The sequence below is a fragment of the Temnothorax longispinosus genome, unplaced genomic scaffold (genome assembly GCF_030848805.1).
Source record: "Temnothorax longispinosus isolate EJ_2023e unplaced genomic scaffold, Tlon_JGU_v1 HiC_scaffold_57, whole genome shotgun sequence".
Classification (NCBI taxonomy): Eukaryota; Metazoa; Arthropoda; class Insecta; order Hymenoptera; family Formicidae; genus Temnothorax; species Temnothorax longispinosus.
In genome coordinates this window covers 74,528-81,584 of record NW_027270418.1, presented here as the reverse complement: position 1 = coordinate 81,584, position 7,057 = coordinate 74,528, and the positions used below count along the sequence as shown (strand labels likewise).

Genomic DNA, 7,057 nt, shown 5'->3' with positions numbered 1-7,057 from the left:
TAACGGAGATATTTTAATTTAAAAGATAATTAAAATATATATTTTTCAGGAATGTTTTATAGAGAAACGAAGAAAGTGAATAACGTTAAACTTTGCATGTTTTCTTCACTTTATTTTAAAAATTTATTTTTATTTTTTAAGTAACAAAAATGCTCTTTTTTCTGTTATATCCTGGTCACTATTGTTGGCGGGTGATAATTAGAATTTGTTTCTAAGTTCTAGTTCAGACGATAGCCACACTTCTCCTGCAGAATAAGAAAATTTTAGCTTTTTGCGTTTCAAATACCTAGAACAGCTAGAATTATTTACACCGTCTGTCATTTATGGTGACCAGGATATAACAGAAAAGAAGAGCATTTTTGTTACTTAAAAAATAAAAATAAATTTTCAAAATAAGGTGACGAGAACATGCAAAGTTTAACGTTATTCACTTTCTTCGTTTCCCTATAAAAAGTTCCTGAAAAATATATATTTTAAAGATCTTTTAAATCCGAATACCTCCGTTAATAATTCTTTACATTCTCTTCCTGACAGAAGAGATTTTACCACTTCTCAATATAAATATAAATTTATTCTCTTTTTCTTTTTCATATTCTCATTCTTTATTGTTTCACTTATCTAATTATGCATCTATTATTTTAGAACATAAAATTAACACTATGGCTTTGCTACATTTACTAACTGATGATGATCTTAAGGAATTAGTTCCTTTGTTAGGAGAACGGAAAAAAATTCAAGCAGCATTGTCAAAAGTTACTCCAACAACAACAATAGAAAACACAACAATAGAAAATACAACAATAGAAACTACATCATCTGAAAATATAGTATTTATCTTATTAAAATATAGTACTTGTGCATTTTGTTGTAAACATTTTTAATAATTAATTTACTGTTTAAATATTTATACGATGATATAATTTCTAGATGCCTCCAGAGAATATAGAAACATATATAGAACCAGTGGCAAAAAAATCAAAGCTTTCATTATCAACAGAATGCGATATTGCTTCAACGTCGTCAAACATTTTGATAAATAAAATATCTAAAATTTCTAACAATAGCAGTAATGAAGTACACATTATTAATGTGGATGATAGAATAGATAGAATATTCACAGCATACGATATCATTAACTTTGATTTAAGAGGCTTGTTAAACAGGCATATAGTAGGAAGAGCCATATTATTAAAATACGATGTTGAAAAATCTATTAACGATAGGGACCGCAATAATTTGTGTAAAATTATTATATGCCATTTTCTAAATAAAGGAAAACGGCTGAATAATGCAACAATAAGCATTCTGGCTGATAAAGTAGCAGAGATTTTTGAAGGAGAAAGAAGGTCAACTTATTATGTCAGTTCTATTGGAAAAAATAAATCACGTAATAACAAACCAGAAGTAGCAAGAGGAAAACTAATAGACAAGCATAGAAATAAATGGACTATGTTGAGGAAAATTATAGCAATTTCTGAAAAGCCTAAAGTCCAGGAAACGCAAGGTATATTTTAATTGATATATAAAGTTAAGTTTAAGTTTTTTTAAGTAAATTTTCTTAAGGGAATGCTCGGCAGAAAGTGGAATATTTCTACCAAATATGAAGGTAATTTATTATTCACAGAAATCTTTTTATCATCCACACATTATCACTTTTTAAATCTACCAGTGAAATATATTCTTTATTATATTTTTTATTTATGCTTACGAGATTATTTGAACTGAATTTTAGACAACTGATGTTGGATAGAACGATCTCCGCTGTTACCCTAACAGCGCGCGCTGCGATCTCGGTTATCCGGACGTTACCGACAGTGTCGTTCCGGACACGACGCTCGCGTCTTTTTACTCTCTCCACTCTCTCGCGTCTCTCGATCGTAACGGAACGTACACGTCTTTTGCCTTCGTTCACGACGTACGGTGATTACTTGTGTATCTGAAATATATATTCTTATTCTGACTATATATTGTTGTCGTGTTCGTGCATTCTCTTTTCGCGTCGCTGCCCTAATTCCTCGTCACCTCCTAACAGGTTATGGGCCCAGATGTGCGCGCAGTGATACGCGTAGTGAAAGTAGAAAGCAAGACGGCCATATTTGCCACCGTTCCTTATCGCATAATATCGAGTTACTGCATCGATCCGTAAAACAATGATTAACCCTACTCACGTTTCGCGATTTGAGCCGCTTAACCGCGAAAATTTCGATACGTGGAAGATACACATGGAGGCATTGTTAATTAGAAACGACGAGTGGGATTACGTGAACGGGACTAACGTCAAGCCTGAAATAATCGCTGATAACGCCGAAAGAACAGCCGCAATCGCAGCCTGGATAAAAGGCGACAGCAAGGCGAAATCCGACATCGTCCTGTCCATCAGCGCTACGGAATTGAAGCAGATAAAGGGATGCAATACGTCGAGGGATGTTTGGCGCAAGCTAGAGACGATATATCAATCCAAGGGACCAGCGAGAAAGGCAACTCTCTTGAAGCAACTCATGCTGCACAGGATGGAAGAAGGCGGCGATGTGCGTGAGCATGTAGCTAAGTTCTTCGACGCTGTCGATAAATTGAGAGACATGGAAGTCGACGTGAATCCCGAAGTGCTCGCGATCGCGTTATTGTATAGCTTGCCTCCGAGCTACGAGAACTTTCGTGTCGCAATCGAGTCGCGTGATGAGTTACCCGATCCCGACGTTCTACGTATAAAAATTATCGAAGAGCACGACGCCCATCGGAGCGAGCAGCCGTCTGGATCAAGTGTGATGTACGTGAACAAGAAAACTCAGCCGCGGAAGAATCAGGGCGCGAAGGCCGATCAAGATAAGTCTCAATCAAAGAAGAAGAGAATTCGGTGCAATAAGTGCAAGCTGTTCGGACACAAAGCCGCAGAGTGCCGTAATAAAAGTGCCACAGATAACGAACCCGCGAAAACGAGCGAACCAGTGTCGTTGTGCGCCAGCGAAGCTTTGCTCGCGAGATCCGCGGGACGTGCGCGGATGTGGTGTATCGACAGCGGCGCGACGTCGCACCTGTGCAATAACATTGCGTTTTTCTCCGACGCTGACTTTTCGAAACGCGGAAAAATCAACCTCGCGAACGACGAATCAACCGAAATCGTCGCCGAGGGCACGGCCGGATTCGAGACCAAGGTTTTCGGTTCGGTTAAAAGCGTATTGTTAAAGAATACTTTGCATGTTCCAGATCTGCGTTCCAATTTACTGTCTGTCGGAAGAATTACAGAGCAAGGATTCAAGGTCGTTTTGAAAAGGACGGCGCTTCGGTGTTGGACCGCAACGGAGATAAAAAGCTGGTCGCTGATAAGATCGACGGTCTTTATTTCATACGAGAATGCGAAGAATCCGCTCGTGTCGCGACCGAATCTGAAGTTTCTTCGGCGATTACCACGAACGTTTCATGGCACAGACGACTCGGACACTTGAATATTTCAGATCTTCGCGAAGCAGAACGCAAGGGAACTGTCCTCGGATTAACACGCAGAGACTTGGGAGACGACCCCGAATGTGACACATGTCTGAAAGGCAAGATGCATCGAAATCCTTTCCCAAAGAGGTCAACGCGGGAATCTTGCATGCTGGACCTGATACACTCGGACGTATGCGGACCCATGCGTGTCGCATCCATGAGCGGCGCAAGATATTTCGTGGAATATATCGATGACTACTCGCGCTGGTGTGAAGTGAGATTCCTAAAAACGAAAGACGAGGTTTTAAAGGCCACTAGAGAGTATGTCACCCTCGTTCAAAATCAAAAGGGATGTAACGTCAAGTGTTTGCAGACAGACAACGGCGGGGAATATCTGAGCAACGAGTTCGAAGATTTCCTGAAGTCACACGGAATCACGAGGCGGCTAACTGTTCCATACAATCCGCAACAAAATGGCGTTGCTGAGCGCAAGAACCGCAGTCTGCTCGATACGGCGCGATGTCTTTTCATCCAAGCGGGACTTCCGCCGTGCTTCTGGGCTGAAGCGGTTAATACAGCAAATCATATCAGAAACCGCTGTCCCTCGAAAAGTTTAAACGGGAAGACGCCATATGAAAAATGGACCGGACAAGTTCCCGATGTCGGTTACTTGCGCGAATTCGGCTGTCGAGTTCACTGCCTCGACGGAAAACCGGGCAAGAGCAAGCTCGAACCACGGTGCAAAGAGGGCATCCTGGTTGGATTTTCGGAAGAGTCAAAGGGGTATAGAGTTTGGCTACCCGAGGAAAAAGTCGTCGTCGTATCTCGTGACGTCAAGTTTTCCAGTCACACACCTCCGAAGATCGGAGAGTATCAGGATTTCTCTCCGGAAGATTGTGAACAGGACGCCATAGCTAAGGAAGACGGACGGGAACAGAATTTTATCGAGGTAAATATGGAGCCCTCTAACGGCAATCAAGTTTGCGTGGAAGACGAGTACGCGGATGACGACGCCGACGAAGACCCCCCTGTGGACGGTGAACCTGTCACCAGACGAGGACCAGGAAGACCAAGAATCATCAGGACGGGACAACCCGGCCGCCCGCGGAAGCAGTACAATGAAGTTGTACAGTACGCTGAATCTAATCCGTCCGAACAGGTTTTTCTATCCGAAATACCGATGAGACTAGCACTAGCAGGTCCTAATTCGGAGGAGTGGTTCGACGCTATGATTCAAGAGATTCGTTCAATTATTAAGAACGATACTTGGGAATTGGTGGATCGTCCCAAAGGTGCTCAAATCATAGGCAGCAGAATTGTATTACGCAACAAATTTGGATCTGACGGCAACCTGGAGCGTAGAAAAGCTCGTCTCGTGGCTCAGGGATTCTCTCAAAAACCAGGGATACATTTCACGGAGACGTTCGCCCCAGTCGCCCGCCTGAGTACGATTCGTTTGATTGCTGCACTGGCTGCCCGACACGGGATGACGATGAACCAATTCGACGTAACTACTGCATACCTTAACGGTGAGCTGCCGGAAGAGATATTGATGGAGCCCCCTAAGCAACTAAGAGACATCCTGGTAGCCATAGTGAGGAGTGAGAAGGACCCGGACATCAGATTGAAGGCGGAACGCATGCTTATCGAATTGGATCAGGGGGACAAAGTATGCCTACTCATGAAATCTCTCTACGGGTTACGCCAAGCTGGAAGACAGTGGCATGAAAAATTACACGAAGCCCTGATTGATTTCGGAGCTTCACCCTGTAACGGTGACCCGTGTTTGTACTATATAGGACAAGGGGAAGACATCGTCCTGATCGCGGTTTATGTGGACGACGTCATCATCGCATCCAAGAACTCCAGGTCGATTACGGAACTCGGAAGATCGCTTTCCTGCCGATTCGACATCAAAGATCTTGGACCTATCAATTACTGTTTAGGGATAAAGTTCAGTCAGGAAGATAATCGAGTGACAATGAATCAGCGGGGTTACATCACCGATCTCCTGAGTCGTTTCAACATGACAGACGCCAAACCGGTCAGTACGCCTATAGATGTTAACAAGAGGCTCGTCAAAGAAACAGAACCTCATGAATTGGATGAAGATGTTCCGTACAGAGAGCTGGTCGGGTGCCTGACGTACTTGGCATTGGCCACACGACCGGACATAAGCTTCGCGGCGAGTTGTTTGGGCCAGTTCAATAATTCGTACGGAAAGGCCCACTGGGTTGCTGCCAAGAGGGTTCTGAGGTATCTCAAGGGGACCCTAGACCTCGGACTGGTATACTCACCTGATGTCAAGCCGTTGAGGGGGTACGTCGACTCCGACTGGGGAAATTGTCCTGACGATCGGCGCTCTTATTCCGGGTATGTTTTCGCTTTGAGCGGCAGTCCCATTTCCTGGGATGCACGGAAGCAGAGGACCGTCGCTTTATCCTCCACCGAGGCAGAGTATATGGCGCTAACGGAGGGAGCCAAGGAATCGATTCATTGGACAGCTATTCTCAACGAACTAGGATTCGAGGAGTTAACCGACATCGAGGTGTTTAGCGATAACTTCGGTGCATTGAAACTTGCAGAAAATCCAGTTTTCCATGCGCGTAGCAAACATATCGCTATTCGCCACCACTTTATCCGAGAGGCCCTGAAGGACAAACGCCTACGTGTCGAACATGTTTCTACAGACGATAATGTGGCTGACATGTTTACGAAGGGCATACCAAGACCCAAATTCGAGAAGTGCATCGCCTTATCCGGAATGGAGCAGATAACTACTCTTCAATAAGGATCATCCGTTCTCGCATCGAGGGGAAGTGTTGGATAGAACGATCTCCGCTGTTACCCTAACAGCGCGCGCTGCGATCTCGGTTATCCGGACGTTACCGACAGTGTCGTTCCGGACACGACGCTCGCGTCTTTTTACTCTCTCCACTCTCTCGCGTCTCTCGATCGTAACGGAACGTACACGTCTTTTGCCTTCGTTCACGACGTACGGTGATTACTTGTGTATCTGAAATATATATTCTTATTCTGACTATATATTGTTGTCGTGTTCGTGCATTCTCTTTTCGCGTCGCTGCCCTAATTCCTCGTCACCTCCTAACAACTGAGATATCTCACAATAATATTTTCTAACAGAATAGCAAAATGTGCTCGATATAACTATTCTGTGAATTTTGTACGCGGTGTATTCTTACACAATAAATCGACCAATACTTACACCCATATATTATAGACTTCCAGAATTATATATTAAACCTAATTTTGAAATAAATAACCTATTCATTTTAAGGCAATGAATCTTTGAAGTGTTATATATTTATTTATAGTATTATATTTTCTCTTGATGCATATATTTATATACATAAATTTTTTACATATCAGATATATATTATATACAATTTATCTTCACAGATCTATTACCTCAATTTAATAGAAAATAATTTATGACTCACCGATATGATGGCGTAACAGCGGCAGTTGTAATGCAAACTGTGTCGAAAACTACAAAACACAAATGTATTTAAATTAGAACTGCCCCGGCTACCCTACTCGTAACACACAGTTGAGCTATCTTTAATACGCGCACTGGTTTTATCCTCACGGATAAAACTAGCATGTGCTT

The 7,057-nt window shown here is 42.7% G+C and overlaps 1 long non-coding RNA gene across 1 annotated transcript; it reads left to right on the top strand.

Annotated features, from left to right (window-relative positions):
• Positions 1-294: 294 nt before the first annotated feature.
• Positions 295-6,774, top strand: LOC139824787 (uncharacterized). Its single transcript, XR_011735284.1, has 3 exons — positions 295-827; positions 928-1,741; positions 6,544-6,774. It is a non-coding gene; the product is annotated as an uncharacterized lncRNA (long non-coding RNA).
• The last annotated feature ends 283 nt before the right edge of the window (positions 6,775-7,057 follow it).